The following is a 20,807-nucleotide window of genomic DNA, read 5'->3' as shown; positions in this document are numbered from 1 at the left end:
ATCCAAGCAGTGTCCACAACGCTTCAATCATGCGTTTGTAGGTAAATTCTTGTGTTCGTCAGCTGTTCTTTCTTCTAAGAAAATTTATGATAATTCAGTATGGGTCTTGGACACTGGGTCTAATTCTCATCTAATTGCAAACCTAGCAAATCTAGCTATTTAGGAGCCATATACAGGAACTGGAAATATTTTCATAGGTAATGGTCAAGTTCTTCCTATCCCTCATATTGGTGCTTCTCATTTTACAACATCTGGTAGAGATTTTATACTGACAAATCTCCTATGTGTGCCGTCTGTTACATGTAACTTGTTGTTTGTTTCTCGGTTTTCTGTTGACAACAATGCTTATTTTGAATTTTTCTTTGGGAATTTCTTGGTTAAGGATAGTCTAACACACAAAGTTTTGTTGGAGGGGAAGAGCTCTAATGGTCTATATATTGTTGTTTTTGGTTTTTCATCTGTTGTCTGCAAGACATCTCTCAATTTCCAGTAGTACTGGATGTATAGGAAATTCTAATAGTATTGGATGTATAAGAAATTCTAATTGTACTGGATGTATAAGAAATTCTACTTTGTATTGTAATATTGCTACTGCTGAAGACTGGCATCGCTGTCTTGGTCATCTAGCTCCTCAAAGATCATGGTTAGTTCTTCATCAGTTGGGTTTAAAAATGTCTTCATTACCTATGTGTGAAGCTTGTCAGTGTTCTCACAGTCACAGGATGCCTCTTCACTCTTCTATAACTCTCAGCCGTGGTCCTCTTGACATTGTTCATTCAGATATTTGGGGACCTGCTCCTGTGCTTTCATTTGATGGATTTCGATATTATGTTGTTTTTGTTGACCAACATACTAAATATACATGGCTGTATGTGATGAAGCATAAGTCTGACCTTCAATATGTGTTTGTTCGATTTAAGAAGTTAGTTGAAAATCATTTTTCTACTTCTCTTTGTACTTTACAAACTGATGGAGGTTCTGAGTATAAGTCTTTGTTTCAGTTTCTTAGTATGCATGGTGTCTCTCATAGTGTTTTATGTCCATATACTCCGTCACAGAATGGAACTGCAGAAAGAAAACATCGCCATATATTGGAGTCGGGTGTGGCTTTGCTTTTTCAAGCTAGAATGCCATCCAAGTTTTGGTCTGTTGCTGTACGTACTTCGGTTTATTTACTTAATAGAATTCTACTTTCAATCTTGCAGTCTCGGTCACCTCTTGAGGCACTCTTTTGTGAACAACCAGATTATAAGAATTTACGGATTTTTGGTTGTCAGTGTTTTCCTTGGCTTAGGCCAAATTCAGCCACTAAGCTTGACAAGAGGTCTCGGTCTTGTTTTTTCCTTGGATATCTTGATGGGTATAAGGGCTATGCTTGCAATGACAGTACTTCGGGGAAAACTTTTGTTTCTAGATATGTTAGGTTCAATGAAGTAGTGTTTCCTTATAAAGAGGGTGTAACTAGAACACTTGATACTTCTCAGTGGTTTGATATGTTTCCATCACTGTCTGTTCCACAAGCTATTTCAAGTGCTTCTACTGTAATTTGTACTTCTCCAGATATTAATGAAATCTCCCCACCCCTGCTAAATGTGCCAAATATTATTGGTAGGCCCATGGGTTCTGATGCTCGGCTTGGTCACTCCACATCTCACACAAGTCATTAGCCATTAAATGGATCACAAGAGTTAAATGGGCCTGATCATTTAGCTTCTGAGTTACCCTCACACTTACCCACTTTAGATGGGTCACACCAGTTCAATTCTGAATTGAATATAGCTGAAGTTTCTCCTCAGCCCATTCGAACCCAGCTAAATGAAATTTCTACCTCATCTCAGCAATTTGGTATTGCTGCACCGGTTCATGTTTATGGAAATCCACCTAATCAAAATTCATGTATACACATGGATGCTACATCTGATCACTCTCAACGTCATGAAATGATTACTCGATCAAAATCTGGTTTATTAAAACCTAAAGTCAAAATGAATCTTCTTGCCTCCGTTGAAGATGCATCTGTTCCTACGTGTTATTCAAAGGCAGTTATTTTCCCTCATTGGCGAAAAGCGATGAATGAAGAGTTTAACGCTTTGCTTTATAATGGAATGTGGGTACTTGTTCCTTCCAAGCCCAATTATAACATCATAGGATGTAAATGGGTATTTCGAGTCAAAAGAAATCCTGATGGAAGTATAGAGCGCTACAAAGCAAGACTTGTCGCTAAAAGGTTCCATCAACGTCTGGGTTTTGATTTTGGAGATACCTTTAGCCCGGTTGTTAAACATACCACTATAAAAGTGGTCTTGTCTATTGCTCTTGCCAATAATTGGCGTATTCGACAGTTGGATGTCTCTAATGCTTTTCTTCATGAGGACTTGGTTGAAGATGTTAATATGGAACAGCCTTCTGGTTTTGTGGATCCATCCAAACCTACGCATGTGTGTCATCTTCGAAAATCTCTCTATGGGTTGAAACAAGCTCCTCGCGCCTGGTATCATAAGCTCTCTTCATTTTTGATATCTCAAGGATTTGTTGGTTCCAAAACAGATAGTTCACTATTTTTGTATCATTCATCCTCGATTACGCTATACTTCCTTATATATGTTGATGATATTCTTGTTACTGGGAACAATTTTGGAGCAATTAGTTCCCTCTTGAAGGCCTTATCGACTGCATTTGCTATTAAAGATCTGGGTAATTTGCATTATTTTCTTAGGATGGAAGCTAAGCGAACTTCTGATGGATTGTTTCTCACTCAACACAAATATATCACTGATTTGATATCTCAAACAAAAATGAATGAGGCTAGGGCAGTTTCTTCTCCAATGGCTTTAGGTACTTCTTTATCTCTTGAGCTTGGAACTCCTCTTTCGATGGGAACAGAATATCGCAAGATTGTTGGTGCTTTACAATATCTTTCTAATACCCGCCCTGATATTGGATTTGCTGTTAATCGTGTTGCACAATTTATGCATTCACCCACTGATGTTCACTGGAGTGCGGTTAAAAGGATTTTGCGTTATCTTCGTGGCACCTCTACCATGGGGATTTTTTATTCTAGCAAATCTTCTATGACTATTAGTGCTTATTCTGATGCGGACTGGGCAGGTTGTCCTGATGATAGGTGCTCCACCACCGGCTCTTGTATCTTTCTTGGTAATCACTTAGTTTCATGGAGTTTAGAGAAGCAACGTACAATTTCTCGATCTTCTACGAAAGCTGAATATAGAGCGATTGCTGCAGTTTCTACTGAGTTGATCTAGCTTCATTCTTTACTTGGAGAGTTGCATGTTTTTCTGCCTTCACCACCACAAATTTGGTGTGACAATATAGGTGCGACTTACATGACAGCCAATCCAATCTTCCATGCTCGTACAAAACATGTGGAGATTGATTTTCATTTCGCCCGTGATCTTGTTGCCTCGCATCAGTTGACTATGCGTTACTTATCTACTACCGATCAGCTAGCTGATCTTCTTACTAAGAGTCTTCCACGAGCTCGTTTTCTACTCCTTCGTGACAAGCTTTCGGTTGAGGATCCGATACGCTTGAGGGGGCATGTTAAGGACTCTTAGTCTTTCCTTCTTATCATAAGGGTACTTTAGGTAACCTACAATGTATTTCACTTTATAAAAGTATCTGTATTACCTCATTACCAAATTAATAAAGTGTATCAAAAACATAACATTTCATCTCCTTTCTCTGCAATTACGACCTACAACCTAACACCATTAATTAAACCAACCCACATTGGATGTCGAGCGATTATTATTAATAGTTCTTTCTTTTCTATGTAGAAGAAAAAGAAACAGTATCTTCAACTTAAGAAAAGATTTAAGTGCAAGTTTACGATCTATGATTGACATATGAAGAGTTGAGTAGATACCAGAGTCACTGAAGTATTAGTGCAAAACAAGAGGAGACCACAATAAGAATGGTACGAGGAAAAAGAGTCCAGTTTAGTAAAAGAGGATGGACTGACCTGTGAGTTAAACTCAGCCTAACGTTGAGAGACATGGTAACGAACTCTAATAAACAAACTGTGAAATAAAAAGGACAGGACTTGAATGAACAAGTTGATTATAATAATACCACACATAATAACACTAAAACCCAATTTATAGGTTTAAACCTTTGGCTTGTAAGAAATGCATATCATTACTGCAAAGGTCTTGGGGTTCAATTCTACTTGATGGTATATTACCATTGCTAAGTTGCTCCGTTGGTGAGACCAACATCTCTTAGTAAAAAAACTGTGAGTTTGATTATGCTTGATGGTATATTATGTAATATTCCCATCCTTAGAAAACAACAAATCACCTGATTCAAAAAAAGAAATAAAGCCAAACAATACTAGTCAAAATCCTTAGTGTTAAAATGGGGTATTTGCCAACGCAGAGCTGTTCTAGTGGTTGAAACCAACACCTCTTAGTGAAAAGGACGTGGGTTCGACTCTCGCTGAGGGATATTAATATCCCCATCCCCAGCTTAATAAAGCTCCTTTGTACAAAAAAAAAAAAAAGATGTATTTTAATCAATTTAAAGTATTAATGTTAAAATGGGGTATTTTAATCAATTTAAAGTATATATCACCTTGTTCGGAAAGAACTTTTCCATCCGATTGGTTGTAGGCCTCTGCTTCCACCCGTTTGGTAAAATAATCAATCACTGCCACGACAAACTTCCTTTCTCTAGAGGCCACTGGGAATGGTCTTGAGAATATTCAATCCCCACAAAGCAAATGACACTGGACTGAGAATTGAAGTTAACTGATTAGCTGGTTGTCTTTGGATAGGAAAGTGAATTTGGCATTATGACACCGCCTCACATACTACATTGCATTGTGTTGCATTTGTGGCTAGTAAAATCATTGTCTCACAATTTTATAAGCCATAACTCTTCCTCCCATATGGCTCCCACAAATATTTTCATGGACCTCAGCCAATGCATAGGTCCTTCATGATCGAGTTGCTACCATCTTGCAGGATTATTTACAGGATTGTGGCCAGGAACCTACTGCTGAAGACAAGTCAATACAGTGAGATATCCCTCATGCAGGCCTTGGTGACTTTTGCAATGTACACCCGTTATGAGATGGACTTGGCATTCATCATCCACAATGCCATGATTTATAGGGTGACACATCCAAGGGGTGTGAACCTTGCTTATGGGAGGCTTTTGACTCGCATTGTCCAGCATTTCGAGGTCGACTTTGAGGGATAGGAGGTTGTACCTATCAGCTTTGGTGGCACTATCGGTCACCGGTTGGTGGCACAGATATAGCTATTGGGTGGAGCTCAATCTCCAGAGATGCCAGCCAGTCTAAAGCAGGTAGTAGGTGGGGCTAGAGGTGTCAGGGATATGGATGTGGATGCATAGGATGACTAGGGAGACTTGCCACCGCCATCCCGATTTGAGGTAGGGGGTCCATATGGGACTCAGGGTATGCCGGAGGTGCCACAAACTTCCACACCTACTAGGCCCGGAGACGCAGTCTTAGGTGAGATACTCACTCAAGTGGAGCACCTATAGCAACGCCAAGCAGTGTGTGACCAGTTAGTGGAGTGCTTAGACATTCTCCACCAGCTGAGGCTAGCACCACCACCACAAGACTAGTTTAGTCTCATTTGTGCCCTTTTTGACTCAGTACAGACTGACTTTAGGATTTCAAATTGTTATTATATTTTTTTATATTACCACATTTCCATTTCCTAGTTATTTTGACCTGTAAAGCGTGAGTGACGCTTCAGTTTATGTAGAACTTATCTTATTAATGAAATTCAATTATGCTTGTTGCATTTTACTTATTGTCTCTTATGCACTTCTTGATGGTTATTAAGTGTGTGTATGTTTCACTTTATTTAAAATAACTTCAAAAACAAAAATCCATTTACTTTACTGTTTCACTTTCTAGCGTACGGTTGCACCTATTATTCACTTCTAGTATTGTGAGTCACTCCTGGATCTATGACTATGATTGCTCATTTATCACGTGTATTAACTGTCATTGATTTTCATAAACTTGTGGCTCTGATACCACCTTTTTCACACCCACTTGCCAGTAGCGATCTTGTCCAATAACCTATGGGTGTGAACCATAGTCACAAGATCCACATACCATCAATGACAATAAACACACACAATAATAATCAAGAGCAAGAAACATTCAAATAATTAAATAAAAGGAATTACATGAGTCCAATACTTGAAAGGAAAGAATCAATGAAAAATGAATAAAGTAATTATGTCAAAAAATGATAGAGTTTCAGTGGAAGCAAAAAGGAATATCAGAGTTTAGGTTTCTTTTGTTAATTCTCTTTCATAAACAACATATTTCTCCTCAAATTTTTCAATAAGAGGAGTCATCCAGCCTTCCTTCATTATCTTGTCGAAATGACGTGTCGCTCGAATTCTTCTACCGTCAATAGGAGCAGCAAACACTCTCCAAGCACCTATAGGTGGCCTCGTATTGTGCAACGCTACCCATTGGCGCCGCCAAAGCTTCTTCACAGGAGTAACCCAGTCTTGTAGAAGTTCTCCTGATCCAAAATTGTCATCTGCTAATTTAACAATAATCCACAAAAGGAGTGAGTTCTGACGAACTCAGGAAGGAAACACATCCAATATACATGTGAACATCATATCATGGTAAGTATCATAGGTGAAAGATAATATGCGTAAGTATGGATGCATCTAATAGCTAACTATGCAAGTCTCTAATATGGAAGATATGCTTTAAGATATTACACCAGCCCTCCTCTGGGTAGGTCTAATCACTTTGATCCCTCACGAACTAGTTACCTTTTAAAAATATCTTTGAGAATTTGATTTTGCAAACAAACCAAACCTTTATCTCCTTGTGATGCTTCTTCTCTAACATTTGCAAGAAAACTACTCCCACTGAAGTTTCTGAAGATCTTATTATATATAGCCTTTGAAATGGTGGTCTTTCCAAGCCCATCCATACCACATATTGCCACAAACCGTACATCGTCCGAACCAACATCTAAAAAAGGATGCAAACATTTATGTGGGAATCTATTCCAATAGGATTTACATTCATCCAATGGGGTGCTACTTAATTCTTTCAAAGCCCCTCGAACAATTAAATCTACAAAATTGTACTGATCCTTGCAATTTTTTGCGAAGAAGGATAATTCACAAAATAAGTATGGATGAGGAAATGATATTTAGTAAGCATAGTAATAGATTACATGACTTTTTGATGGAGAAGGACAAAGTAGAAAAGATTAGGGATAAAGTGTGTTAATCTACTGATTATATGTGAAATATTTTTGATAAATCAAACCAAATATATTTGTTTATGTTTCGATAAATATATGTTTAACCTTTAACAATGAAGTAAGACTTACTCAATATCTACGTCACCCTTGAGAGGCCACCCCTTGAAATTCCCCACCTCCTTCAAAGCAATTTTCCACTTCTCCACTTGAGGAGACTCATACTTCCTTTGGTGCTCCTAAAATGGTCCCTCAAAACTTCCGGTCTGATTTCTAACATCTCGAGGTTCAACACCAATGGATACTGGAAGAATAGACTGAGTTTCAGATAAATGACACTCCCATATCTCAGCAAGTTCCATGAGGCAATATTTGTTATCTACGTAGTTCTTAAAGAAGATGGGAATGAAGAAGACCGGGAATTGCTGTTTGAAGAGAGTTACAAATCTTCACCTTCCTAGATGTTTTCGCTATCTTTGAAGGCATGGATTCCATCTTGGTTTAGAGTTCTGTGAAGTAGAAAGACAGTTTTTTCGAGTATCTGGACCTCTGAAATTGATAAACACATCATAAGAAGAAGAAGGCCGTCAAATAGAAGAGATGGATGATGATGATGATGATGATGAAGCCATATATGCTTGAATTTGCAGCAGTTGGTTGGTTTGGGATCTCGATCTCTTCTTCTTTTTCTCATTTGCACAAGGCAGGGGGAAAATTCACAAATTACTTTTCTTAATACTGAGTTCATGGTTGTGATTCAACATAACGTGCAAGACGGGGCCGCTGGGACTTGGGAGGAAAGGGCCGGTTTCTTTTAGTAGAAGATTCAAGGAATGATTTGAGGAAATTTTAAGTACCCTATTGTAAGTATAGTGTTTTCATGTCCTTACTTGGTGATGCGTCCAAAATCTGCTCAGCCCTTGGATCTCCACGTGATGTCCTGCAAAACGAAAGCGTCAGATGTGGCCCGACTGCTGGGGTCGGGAGTCCACCTCCGAAGGCTAAGTCAGTTGATGAACTTAATCACAAACGGCTCTGCTAGAAGCACAGAGCTAATGAATGAAGAAACGGGAAAGGTGATCAAGATAGCAGAACGCTGATAGTTTGGATCTATCAGTATGTATCTGAACCTGAGTCTTAGATAGTATTCTTTTTGATCGATTGATCCGTCCCCTCACCTTGTATGGTAGTGAGGTTTATATAGAGTGTACCTTCGAATCTCCTTCGTTGGATGCACTCGAGCCTTCTTCGGGTAGTCGTTGGATCTCATCAATAAGATCCGTTGAGCGATAGACTTCTACTAGTTTGGACTAATAGAGGACTCCTGAGATAACCGTTAGGTTATGCGATAGTTATCCCTTTGATGATGATTATCCGCAGCCGTCAGTTTGAGTCTGCTATCATAAGGGTGATTACCCTAATCCATAAGTAAGATTAGGGCACGCTTGCAGCCGAATAATCTTTCTTCTTCAGCAAGCCATCTTCTGGATCCGGTTTGCTCGGGAGCGATTCGGTTTTCTCCGTCTCGACCGGGTCGAGGGTCGGACCAGGTATGAACCCGGTCAGATCATAAACTCTCCATATCACGAGCCCCCCAGACCAAGCGTTCGGTCGATCCCGAGGGCTTGGTTTTTAACTGGGTTCGTCGTCAGGTGATGATCTCTGCATGCTTCATTAAATGTCATATCACATTTAATGCGGTGGTCACTTTTCCTCGAGCGTTGTGAGTGTAAGGCCACATGTCTTCGTTGCAGTTGATCTGTCGTGGCTCACATCATCCAAGCGACGGTTTCCGAACGCCTATTTCGGATTCGTGAGTTCAAACTTTCAAAACGTCTTTGAATCTTGATCATTGATTTTGAATCAATCTCGATCGTTCAGATTCCCGAACACTCGTGCGGGAGTTTTAAAAGCGGTTCGTTGTCTTCGTAGGTTTCATTCTTCCTATCCGGAATTTGAACCTTTGTTGTACCCTTCGCGCCTTCCTGCTCTCAAGCTTCCGTCTCACCGAATCGGTAAGTTTCTTGGTCTTTTCTTTTGTAGTTTCTTGAAACGAGTAATGGCGGACGATAGGGCTTCTTTAGTACCCCATGTTGGTGATAGCAGTGATGCTTTTGCTTCTCCTGCTCCCGAACAGTCGGATAGTGATAACAAAACCCTAACCGTCCTCTGGCAGGAGTTTGCTGAAGTTTCTCAAAAAGGTTTTGAAAGAAAAACCGAAACTTCCCCTGTCCTTGTCGAGTCTGGATCTTCCAAGATCGTCGAGTCTTCTAGGCAGCCTCAAACCTCCGGGTCCAATGGTGGACCTGGCTCTGTTCCTTCCATTTACAATGGAGAAACCCTTCTTTCAGCTGTCCAAGATTTTGACCTTCCTTCCTCATATCAGGTTAGGGCTCCCCACCCTGATGAGAGGGTTGATTCATCCCTTTCGGGTGAATTTTCTCTGTACATAGATGCACTGGAAAGCGGGGTTCGCTTTCCCTTTTTTAATCCTTTATTCTCCCAGGTTTTGAATCATTGGAACATTTGTCCCGGAATGCTCCTCCCCAATAGCTGGCGTCTCATCGTCAGCTTCTTGGGTTTGTGTTTTGAGCTTGGCATTATGCCATCTCTTTCTCTTTTTGTACATTTTCATGTTCTTTCTATCTCCCATCCTCCCGGATGGGTCTTTCTTTCCAAACGCAATAAGGCTGAACTTGATTGGAGGGGCAGCATCCTTGTCAAAGGAACTTGCCCTTCTAATCACAAAAGATGGCGCGAACAATACTTTTTCTGTCGAACGCCTCCATCAGATCTTAACTTCCCGACCACCTGGAGGAGGTTTACTTCTTCGTCTGAAAGTAACCGGGGCCTTCCCTTATCCAAAGAAGACGAGGCGGCCATCAAGAAGATCAAATCCATTCCGTGGTATCAAGAGATACATGGATATGAAATGGAGTATAACTCCATCCTTCAGTACTGGGGCTTGGCTCATTGTGAGCTTCTAACCATCATCCTTTGATTTGACTGAAGTGATATGTCTTGAATTCTGATTCTTGTCCTTCTTCTTTACAGTGCCTCCCAGAACGAACCCTGAAATCCTGCGGGTGAAGGCCGCTAGGGCCGTTGTGACAGCCGAGCAACATTCGCCCAGGTTCTTGACTGCAGATCAAGAGGCTTCTCTTCCCTCTCCCGACCCCTCTTACAGGGGTATCAAGAATATCAGGCCTGTAGCTGATGCTTCGGGTAAAGGGAAGAAACCAATGGTGAAGAGGGCTAACGTCTCCTCCTCCGTCCGAACCAAGAGGAGGCATGACACAATTGATGCTCCCTCCAACAAAAAATCCAAAGCTTCGACGGATGGTGAGGAAGTCTTCATCCCCCATTGGACCCTGAAGATGACCCACAGGGTCACTCGGGATCCTGAGAAAGCTGCAGAGTGGAGCTCCCTCAGTCTTGCTCCTTCTGATCGCCAGGAGTTTGAAGCCCTGGATGACACCTCCCTTGTTAGTCAATCTACAAGGTAACGGTCTTCTTGCTTACTTATGTTTTCATAATTTCTTATGACTTCTTCTCGATATCTTCCGTCTTCCCGGGGAATGCTTTGTGTTGAGCTTTTATCAACACATGGAAGCATTGAGCCGGGTTGGTCGCACCGGCTCCTTGCTGCAAACTTGTGAAGAGAAATTGGCCAAGGCCAATTCTGAATTAGACTAGCTGACTGTAGCTACCGTGGAGCTGCAGAAAAAGCATGAGGAAGAAGTGATCTCCCTCAAGGAAACTCTTGAAGCTTCGAGAATTCGTGTCTCTGCTGCCGAGGCGAGGCCGGGAAGCAAAAGGCAGCTGCCACGTTGTTTGGTGACAGCCTTGAAATCAAAAGTAGGGAGCTCGAAGAACATCCGAAGTTGGCAATCCCTAGCAAGCCCGAGCATATAAAGCCGGACCTTCGGAAGGAGTGCATTCGGAAATACCCGAACAGCGTACCTTTCTCCAAATTGCTAGGTTTCTACAACATTCGGGCTTATCGCATGGGGCGAAACGACGTTTGGGAGCGGATCCTTGGAACGATCCCCGACTTCGACACTTGCTCCTTTTCGTGAGGTATGCCACCCGGAGGTCTTCGGGAAAGTTGGTATGGATCTCCCAGACTGGGCTCAGGGAGTAGATGATCCTTTTCCAGCTGACCCTCAATATGAGGCATATCTAGATGACGAGCCGGCACTTCCAGAGGAGAAATCACAAGCCGAGTCTCAAGTTGTTGCTGTAGCCGATGCCACTCTTGAGGAAGGCTCTTCTCATGGTCCTGAGTAAAGTCCTCCCGACCAGGGCCCCTCGGGCAACAATGAAGAAAAGGCTTAGGGAGTTGTTCTTTTGTAAAGATGTACCCTCAATTTAATGAATAGACATTTCTTTATTCATGTTGGCCTCAAAATTTCCCCATCTCCTGCCGAAGTATTGCCTTGAATATCAAAGTATTAATGATAAAACTTATCACTTAACTTTTCATTCCTCACCGAATAATGATCTTATAGAAATATTGTGAAGATGCGTTTCGGGAAGATACGTTAATCTTCCCCACTACTTCATTAATTGCAAAGTCCGCACGTTTCCCTTCTGCGAAGTTCAAACGTTTTCCGCTTTTTGTGTACCATTCATTGTTTCCAATGAATCGGAAATACATCCATTATTTTAATGGCGGTGCGACGATTGGAGGTTTCTCTGCATTAGGTGCTCGCTTCCACATGTTTCCATCTGGCATCCCTTCGACCGTTGATCTTCCTTTTTGCGGATTTCGAAGCGTCGTTTCGATCTGGGTCGTCGATTGTCCTTAGCCTTCAACCGTCGTCTTATACCTGAGGCTATTTAAAGCCTTCGTGGGTACTCTCCATCTATCCCGACTTCGCAAGATAGATTTGCTAAAGTGCCAAAGCAACCTTTCGTCCTTCGGCACGCTTCGTATTCCTCGTACTCCAACGATGACTCTATCCATTTCACGAACAAGTGAGTTTTTTGATTTCTCATCTCTTTCCCCTCTTCCCTCCGAAGTAACCGCACAGTAGTTATACTTGGGGTTTAGTTTGTGGTCTGTCGAAGCTTTAGAAAACTAGGGTTTCCCCATTGTTGCTATCGTTTATTTCAGACCGATACGGCTGTTTTTTTTGTTGTTTTGCATAGTGGCTCCCAAGATCAACCCGAACTTTATCAGAGCAAAAGCTTGCAAGAAAAGGGTTGTGTCGGTGGTTGGGGCCAGTGTGGTGGTTTCAGCTAGTGAATCCTCCAAGCGTAAGGTGATCGCTGGCGGTGAATCTTCAAGTCGATTCCTGCAGCTTCGTTGATGCCGCTCCCCGTGCCTCCTTTGCCCGAAGTGATCGCTCGTTTTTCCCGGAAGATCTTGATCACTCCGTTGCCGATGGTGCTGCCGGCACTCCCGCTGGTGAGCCTGTTGGTGAGCCTGTTGGTGCACCCCCGAAGAAGACTCTTCGGGCATCCGAGGCAACTATGTTGGCGTCGATGAAGGTGTGGTCCCAGCAGGTGCTGCTCCTATTTCTAACTCCGGTGCTTGTTTGGCATCCTCCTCCTCACCTTCTCGAGTTGGAGGATTTTGCCACCAGGAAGCGCCGTCGGGTGACAAGTGATGAAGCTCAGCCTTTGCTTGGTGTAGTTCATCCTTCTCATCCTTCGATCGAATTAGTGTCAAACGAGTTTGACGGAGCGTTGGAATGGTGTCTTGCTGCTCGAAGGACTTCGAGAGCGCAGTTCTTTCCAAACTTCCGGATGAAGTCTTTACGAAGTCCATTGGTGATGTAAGTCTTTCTTCATTATCCTCGCGATTTTGAAAAATTACTTTTCTCGCTCCTCGCTAACTCGAAAGTTGTTTGCGTGGAGTCTTGCTGGTAACTTCCACAACCAAGTGGAAGCAAGTTACTAGACTCGATAGGTTGAGCAATGAAGTTTCTAGGCTTCGGGAAATCTCGAAGCTAAAGATGTTGAGATTGCTCGCCTTCGAAATCTAGTTTGGGAGGTGGCGGGGAGAAAAGAATTCGATGATTAGTCGTCTTCGGTCGGATTTGGATGATGCCGGGGAGAAGATCCGGCGATCGGAGCGGACAGATTGGAAAGTCGGGAGCTAAAGGATCGAAACATTACCCGAAAGGCAAGTGTCGTTCCTTTGCCCGAATCCCTTCCAAGCGATGTTCGCAGAGCCTGCGTCTTCAAGTATTTACACAAGTAAGCCTTTTGTTGATATGCTTGAATGCTTATAACTTGCAAGGCGTCACCGGGATGGTGAGAACGAAGTATGGGAATCAATATTAAGGAAAGATCCCCATTTTGATACGACTCCCTACGGTCTTGTTTGCCATCCTGAAGTATTTGCCGACCGGGTATTCCTCCTCCCGACTGGACCAAGGATAAGATTGATCCTCCACCTTCCGATCCAGATATTATGCAATATCTGGAAGATTCTCCTGTTTATTCTTCGCTGGAAGAAGTCAATTATGACGAGCTTGTGCCGAATGCGAGTTTGGTCAAGGACCATTCTTCTCCTGGACAAGCTGGACAAAGAGTATGAAATTGCGGAGGATTTTCTGAATATCGAAATATTTTTGTAATCCTCATTTCTTCTCTTCTTTTCCTTGACTCCTCATCAATGGTTGACTCATATGTTTGTTCTAGCAAAGTCGCGTCGATCTTGTATAACTTGTTAACAGTCACCTGTAATGACTTGCTTCTTTGATCAAAGATTGTATTCAGCTCTTGTAATTATTTTGATACTGGCCTCTTTGGATCTTCTGAAGAAATAAGAAATTACTTTATCTTTGAACTTGCTAGCCACTTGAATCGCCATTGCATTAGGTCTTAGTTGTCTGAAACAATGCCTTTACTTAAGGATTTCCGGAGAAATACAATAAGTCTGAGAAGGAACTCACTCGGGTTTTAAACCGATGCCTTATACTTAAGGATTTCCGGAGAAATACAATAAGTCTGAGAAGGAACTCACTCGGGTTTTAAACCGATGCCTTATACTTAAGGATTTATGGAGAAATACAATAAGTCTGAGAAGAAACTCACTCGGGTTTTAAACCGATGCCTTATACTTAAGGATTTCCGAAGAAATACAATAAGTCTGAGAAGGAACTCACTCGGGTTTTAAACCGATGCCTTATACTTAAGGATAATTCAAAAATTCAATAAGTCTCGAAGGAACTCACTCAGGTATCAAACCGATGCCTTGCAAAAGGAACTCACTCGGATTTTCATCCGATGCCCCGACTTAAGAAAGTTCGAAAAATTTTCCATAAGTGTTGAAGTGTTGAAGGACCCACACGAATTTTCATCCGATGCCTTATAGTTGGATCTTGTTCTTGAATGTGGTGTATGATGCCCCCCAATCAAAAGATAGTTTGTTGAAAACCAAAAATTGCATTGATTGAGTTGAAAATGATTACATCACGAACAAAATCGTAATCATCCTCAAGGATAAAACTTTTTGAGATGCCTAGCATTCCACGAACGATCCAACTCTTTCTGGGAATCAATGTTCTTCAGCCTGTAAGCTCCTGAACCGACCGGTTTCACAACCATATAAGGTCCCAGGAAGGGTCCAACTTTCTTTGGTGACGCGGGTCGGAAGCTAGGGTGTTTCTCAACACCAAATCTCCGGCTAAGTACCGACGATTCTTCACTCGAGTATTATAATGAGACGCTATCCTTCTTTGATAATGTTGAGTTCGTGCTATTGCCTTTGCCCGAACTTCGTCCAACAAATCAAGACTATCAAGCAGTCCTTGTTCATTTGCTTTTTCCTCGAACTCACGATCCCGTAACGTCCCCGCCATTATCTCCACAGTGCCAATGCTTCGGATCCATATGCCAACCTGAATGGAGTTTCTCCTGTAGGTGTTCGAACCGTAGTTCTATAAGCCCACAATACATTATGTAGTTCTTCGACCCAAGAAGCTTTGTTAGCTTCGAGTCTTCTCTTTATTCCTTCCAGTAGCGTTCGGTTAGTAACCTCTACCTGGCCATTGCTTTTGGGGTATGCTACTGAGGACATACGATGCTCGATCATATATGTTCCACAGAATTGCTCAAATTGTGGACAATCGAACCGAGTACCATGGTCGGTGACAATTATCTTTGGAATCCCAAAGCGATATATGATTGATTCAAGCACAAATTTCTCCACTTTTTTCTCGAGTAATTGTCGCCGGTAATCGGCTTCTACCCATTTTGTGAAGTAATCAATTGCTACTATCGGATATTCCCGTCCGCCCGATGCCTTGGTGAATTTGCCCATGATATCAATTCCCCACATTGCAAAAGGAATGGGATTTAGAATTGAAGTCATAATTTCCGCTTGAGCGCTTCGATCATCGTAGCATGAATTTGACAGTTACTACATCGACGAACGTAGTCCATAGCAGCCTCTTGGATCTTAGGCCAATATAACCCAAGTCTTAGAATTTTGTGGGCCAGGGCTGTGCCACCCATGTGAGCGCCACAAATTCCTTCATGAACCTCAGCCAAAGCTGATTTTGCTCCTTCGGGGCCTATACATCTCATAAGGGGTCCAAGCATAAGATCTTTTGTATAGTCTCCCATTCGAATGACAAATCTAGCTGATCGAATCTTGATCAACCTTGCCTCTTTGGATCCTCGGGTAACTTGTCATCTCTTAGATATTCGATTATTGGATCCATCCAAGAACGTTCGCTTCAATATAAGAAATTTCTTTCTCATGATAACTTGGAAAAGTTACCTCTTCAATGTAGACCGAAGGGTCTAGATTCTTTTCCTTGGCATTGGCTAGTCGGGATAGCTCATCTGCCACTGAATTTTCATTCCTCGAAATCTGAGATATCTTCAAATTCCTAAATTGGTTCTGAAATGCCTGCACTATCTCCCGATATTTTTGCAAGCGTGGTTCCTTAATGCCATACTCCCCCTGGACTTGGTTGACTATAAGCTGAGAGTCACTATAAATAGTAACATCTGCAATAGCTAATGCTTTTGACAACCGAAGTCCCGCTATCGGGCCTCATATTCCGCTTCGTTATTACTTGCATCAAATGCGAATCTCAAAGCATATCGAATAATAAATCCTGCTGGACTTTTTAATAAAATTCCAGCGCCTACTCCATCTTTATTACTCGAACCATCCACATATACCTCCCAAGTGGTTGGTATAATGGGATCCTCAATGGTGGGTTCCACGGTGCGAGTAGTTTCTACTACAAAGTCAGCTAATGCCCGAGCCTTGATTGCGATTCCGGGCTTAAAGCTCACTTGGAACTCACTTAGCTCAACCGACCAGGATACCATCCTTCCGGACAAATCGGGTTTGTTAAGAACTTTACTAAGAGGAAAAGTTGTAAATACCTCAATTGGATGAGCCTGAAAATATGGCCTTAGCTTCCTGGCGGCCATCATGAGAGCGAGAGCACGCTTCTCAATCTGCGAATATCTCGTCTCCGCATCTAGCAACACGTGGCTTACATAGTAAATCGGCCATTTGTTTCTTATCTTTCTCCCCGAACAATCACTGCACCGACCGCCGAAAGGGATGTCGCTAGATATAGCTATAATATTTCCCCTTCTCTCGGCCCGGACAGGATCGGTGGTTGTCCAAGTGCTTCTTTTAATTCCTCAAAAGCTTTCCGGCACTCTTCACTCCACTTTGCTTCCCTTCGCCCTTCAGGTCTTTAAGTGCCTTGAAGAAAGGCGAGACATTTTCTCCGGACTTGGAGATAAATCGATTTAAGGCAACAACTCTCCTGTCAAACATTGTACATCCCGAATAGTTTTGGGAGCCTCCATATCAATCGAGCTTGTATTTTGGCGGGATTTGCCTCAATTCCCCTCTCGTGATACCATGAAACCCAAGAATTTGCCCGAGGAGACTCCAAAGGCACATTTTTCGGGGTTCAACTTCATTTGATGTTTCCTCGATCTGAGAAAACCTCAGTCAAATCTGCAATGTGATTTGCTTTTGTAAAGCTTTTCACCGGCATGTCGTCAACATATGCTTCAACATTCTTTCCTATCAGCTCTTTGAAAATCTTGTTGACGGCCCTCCGATATGTTGCTCCTGCATTCTTCAGGCCAAAAGGCATGACCTTGTAATAATAGCTTTCACGATCAGTCATGAAAGCCGTATACTTCTCATCCTCCTTATTCATAAGGATCGATTATACCCGAGTAGGCATCCATGAAACTTAAAGTTTCATATCCAGTGATAGCATCTATCAAGAGGTCAATCCGAGGCAACGGGTAGCAATCTTTTGGGCAAGCTTTGTTTAGATCCGTGTAGTCCGTACACATCCTCCACTTCCCATTTTCCTTTTTCACCATTACCACGTTGGCCAACCAAGTTGGGCACTCGATTGGTTCTATGAAACCAAAATTCTTAAGTTTTTCAACTTCGTTCCGAACGGCTTCATACTTTTCAATAGAGAAATTTCTTCTTTTACGTATCACTTGGTTTCGCCTTAGGGTCTATCCAGGTTTGTGCTCTGTAATGGCCCGATCGATCCCGGCATGTCCTCCGGACCATGCGAATACATCCTTATTCGTTGAAGAAATAACTTCAACTCATCTTTAAACTCTTCCAGCTATTCAAACCCGACATAAGTAATCTTTTTCTCATCCTCGGTACACAGCTGGATTTGCTCCAGTTTCTCCACTGGTTCGGGCCTTTGCATCTCTGTCTCTTCCCGATCATCTCGAACTTCTATGGGGAGGGCAGTAACCTTCCTCGGACCCTCCTTGTCTTTTAAATAGGCAACATAACACTGCCGAGAGATCTTCTGGTCAGAGGAGACTTGACCAATTCCCATATCAGTCGGGAATTTTATCTTCAGGTGCTTTGTCGAAACAATAGCACCTATCTTGGATAAAGATAGTCGCCCGAGAATCATATTATAGGCTGGTAGTTCCCAAACCACCAGAAAATTGATTCGGACAGTTGTTTCTTTAGGAAAACTTCCAATGGAAAGATCCAACTGAACCGATCCTTCCGCTACTGCAGATGACCCTGCAAAGCCATATAAGTGTGTAGATGAAGGTTTCATCAAGTCTTGATCCACCTTCAATTTTTGATACACTTCGTAAGAAATTAGGTCAGCTGCAGACCCTGTATCAATCAATACTCTATGCACTTCTCGCCGTGCAATCTCTACCTTGATGACTATAGCATCATCATGAGGTAAACAAACGTCTCTTTCGTCTTCTTCGCTAAAGGTGATAGAATCTTCACCATTCAACTTCTTCCGCTTCTGCGCCTCTCCGGCTCCAACAAATTTGAATTTGGTTGTTAAACTCCAGAATGATTCGGGCTCTGGACCCCCGAAGATGGTAATGATCGGTGACCGAGTAGCAGCTTCAATCACCTCCTTGCCTTTTTTAGACTTCGGGGCCTCCCTTGATCGTTCTGAACTAACCGAACGATTCCTTTTAGGGGCAGCCGCACGTGGCCCACGTGGCTCCTCTCTTCTCCTGCTAACAAAACTGGACAGATGTCCCTGAGATATCAATCTCTCAATATCTGCCTTCAGATGACGACAGTCATTAGTGTAATGACCATAGTCCTTGTGGAATCGGCAATACTTTTCCCAATCCTGCTGCTCTCCGGGTTTCAAAAGAATTTTAGGCGGCCACTTCAAAATATTTTTTCTTTTGAGGATATTCAAAATATCGGCCCGAGGAGCATTCAATGGAGTGTACTCACTTCTACCGAGGGATCTTTGGCGCCAAGGCTGGGATTTTCCAACCAGATCACGAACATTCTTCTTTGGCTTCTGCTTCTACTCAGGAGCCTTTTGTTCCTTATTGGAGACTTTATTATCTCCTTGGCGCGCATCTAGAATCTCCATGACTTCAGCCCCTTCGGCATCTCCGTACCAACTCAGCATAAGTCGTGGGTATATCCTGTAGTAATAACTCCAGGAGTTTCCGATTTGTGAGTCCTGTGAATAGAGCGGTTCTGGCTGCCTGTTCATCGAAGTTTTCTATCTCCATCGTCACTTTGTTGAATCTTTTCAGAAATTCTCTGATCGATTCGTTCTTTCCTTGTTTGACAAGAAACAAGGTTTCTTCGTTTTCTTGACCTGTATCCCACTCTGGAATCGCCCTATGAATTGGCGCGCCAATTCGTCAAAGTTTACGATCCTTCCCGAGGGAGATTAGAAAACCACTTTTGTGCCGCTCCCAGGTTAAAGATGAACCGAAAACCCCGCATAAAATTTCATCGAATTACGCGAAATCGCCATGGTCTATTGGTAATAGCCGATGTGAGCTGTTGGATCTCCGGAGCCATCGAATGTTGAGAAGGTAGGCAAACGGAAGTTATGGGGAAACCGACATCCCGCAATTGGCTCAGCAAAAGGAGTCTTCCGAATGACCGAGTAAATATCCTCGATTATTCTTCCCTTAGCCAATTGCCCTAACTTCTCATTGATGTTGGCCAATTCTTGACCAATCTGGGTCGGGTGATCTTCAGCAATACGATCACGACCTCGATTAACACGATCATCACGTGCTACTCGATCATCACGAACAGCCCGTCCTTCACGAACGTTTCTCTCGTCACGAGCTGCTCGATCATCACGAACGGTTCTTCGACGGTGGGTGAGTGAGTTCTTACCCAGTATCCAACCTTGTATTTGAATCGGTTGTACTCTCTTGCGGTCTGTCGAACCGATCACCTCGCCTTGGTTGATCATCAATCCTCCGAAGTCCTCGGTCTCCTTCACGGAAATTCTGATCAACATTCCGGTCTTCAGCCATTCTTTGGTCACGTGGCAATGCACGTCTCCACCTGAATCGTGTTGATCGGGTTCTTGTGGTAAAACCACTCGTGCGGTGAGCACACGGAGTGCTTGGCTCACCTCCAAGAGTTGAATCTTTACCTGATCCAATTGATCTTGGATTGTATCAGGAGGAAGATTACGTCCTCCCTGGCCATCATCCACCTCGATAGGATTTTGGCTTTCCTGGGGAATATCTGGATTATTCACCCAGTGTATCTCGAACACCGGAATTGCGTTGTGCAGCGGCTGCTGATCTAGTCACCATGGCTTTTTCAAGTCTTTCCCACGAGACGGCGCCAAATGATGCGTCCAAAATCTGCTCAGCCCTTGGATCTCCACGTGATGTCCTGCCAAAACGAAAGCGTCGGATGTGGCCCGACCGCGCTGGGGTCGGGAGTCCACCTCCGAAGGCTAAGTCGATTGATGAACTTAATCACAAACGGCTCTACTAGAAGCACAGAGCTAATGAATGAAGAAACAGAAAAGGTGATCTAGATAGCAGAACGCTGATAGTTTGGATCTATCAGTATGTATCTGAACCTGAGTCTTAGATAGTATTCTTTTTGATCGATTGATCCGTCCCCTCACCTTGTATGGTAGTGAGGTTTATATAGAGTGTACCTTCGAATCTCCTTCGTTGGATGCACTCGAGCCTTCTTCGGGTAGTCGTTGGATCTCATCAATAAGATCCGTTGAGCGATAGACTTCTACTAGTTTGGACTAGTAGAGGACTCCTGAGATAACCGTTAGGTTATGCGATAGTTAACCCTTTGATGAT

This window comes from Hakea prostrata, chromosome 9, assembly GCF_041222555.1.
Source record: "Hakea prostrata isolate BN-2017 chromosome 9, UWA_Hpros_2, whole genome shotgun sequence".
Lineage (NCBI taxonomy): Eukaryota > Viridiplantae > Streptophyta > Magnoliopsida > Proteales > Proteaceae > Hakea > Hakea prostrata.
The sequence above is the reverse complement of the archived record's forward strand: the minus strand, read 5'-3'. Positions refer to the sequence as shown.